Source organism: Brassica oleracea, chromosome C3 (assembly GCF_000695525.1).
Source record: "Brassica oleracea var. oleracea cultivar TO1000 chromosome C3, BOL, whole genome shotgun sequence".
NCBI lineage: Eukaryota > Viridiplantae > Streptophyta > Magnoliopsida > Brassicales > Brassicaceae > Brassica > Brassica oleracea.
In genome coordinates, this window is record NC_027750.1 from 28371152 (window position 1) to 28372766 (window position 1615).

A 1615-nucleotide genomic window follows, 5' to 3' on the forward strand; every position below is an offset into this window, starting at 1 on the left:
GGACGATCCATACGGCCCAAATTCGCGAGAACTGAAGGTCTCCTGATTTGCAAATTGCATAACTCCCACATCTGAACTCCGTTTAATCTGATTCTTCTTCGAGGAGCTCCGTAATTGAGTTGAGAACATTCTCCAAGTGATTTCATGCGAAGAGGACTCGTTTGTTGGAAGATATGAGTCAAACAATGAACATATATCATTACTGCTTTCCATGATCAAGCCATGCATGTCTGTTTTGCCCGGTGCGCTACTCAAGGGCGCATCAAGACAAATATTTACAACTAATCTCTGGTGAAATCCGCCGTTCGTGCCGATTCTGTTGGAGTTCTTCTCACCAACAAAGGGAAACTGAAACCATTACGGACTGTATTCAATCGTCGTCTTTAACGTCCTTCTTTACTCCTTCTGTCCACTCCTTCCACGATTTATCATTCAATGCACCTCTTCTTCTTCCAATCCGTGAATTTGCAGCTATAAATAGGTTAGTCTTGATCCAATAAACTTCATCATTTCAATCTTCACAATCATAATAATCTTTAAAACTTTCTGTGAGTAGAATAGAATACGCCTCTCTCCTCCTTCAAAAATCCAAAGCCGGTTGTTGTACACGGACGAGGTGTAGCTGCTGAGGTTTTGGGAGATCGAGAATGTAAAAAGGGGCGGCTAGGTTATGGGTTTTCATGGCGGAGAGTTTCAGCTTTCATCAATCATCATCATCCTAGATTCTTATTAGTGGCAATCAGTAAGTGAACTTTTCCTTTTCATTCTTCATGTGCACATGGAATTTACATTTGCTCAATCTTTTTTTGGCATCTGTGTTTGACGATTGTAAATCAGAATCCGATTTCAAGTCATGGATCTGAAAATTAATGATGCGCTGGCGATGAAAATTTTATCTTGATACCAACATAATTTCACAAGTCGAAGGCTTGGTGATGTTTACGACCGCAGGTTAGCTTTTTGCATTTAATCCTTCTAAACGTTTTATATGTTTCCTCACACATTTTATTGTTCGTTGATTTGGTTTGGGTTGGTAATTTACATGTGAAGTTGTGGCTGATGCTGAGAACCAGAAGAATTGGACTAAGTCTCCTTTTACTGGTTTCGCATAGGGTGTGGCGTGGGATATAATTTGAACTTCTTATTGACACGCAAAAGTAAAACAAACAGAGTCGATAGGCAGAGGAAAGAAAGAATAACAGAATTGAGGATTTTTCAAAGATCCTCTTCTTCCTCTCTCATTCTTCTCCCGCTTTGTTCACAAATTTAAAATTTATTGGCTTTTCTTTTTAATGGGGTTGAGGTATATTCGCGGCTCTGCTAAGAAATGATCAGAGCTGATATTGTATTGAAGATTTTTTTGACTTTCATGTTTCAAATCTCAAATGATGTACATCTTATAAGGGTTTGATGTCATCTGCAAAATTAAAATTTACAAAAAAAACATTTAAGAATCTATGACCAATTAAGTTTGTCCTCTTCTCTTCTATGAAGGTCTTGAAGATATACATAGATCAACATCCCATTGTTATGAATGTTGATGCATTCTCTTATGTATACATAACGTTCTTACAGATAACTTCTCTTTTTTTTTTATAAAAAAAGATAAAAGATC

At 37.3% G+C, this 1615-nt stretch overlaps 1 long non-coding RNA gene across 1 annotated transcript; it reads left to right on the top strand.

The window, feature by feature from the left end:
• Nucleotides 1-274: 274 nt before the first annotated feature.
• Nucleotides 275-1220, top strand: LOC106334563. Its single transcript, XR_001268638.1, has 4 exons — nt 275-481; nt 557-742; nt 838-951; nt 1051-1220. It is a non-coding gene; the product is annotated as an uncharacterized LOC106334563 (long non-coding RNA).
• Nucleotides 1221-1615: the final 395 nt, after the last annotated feature.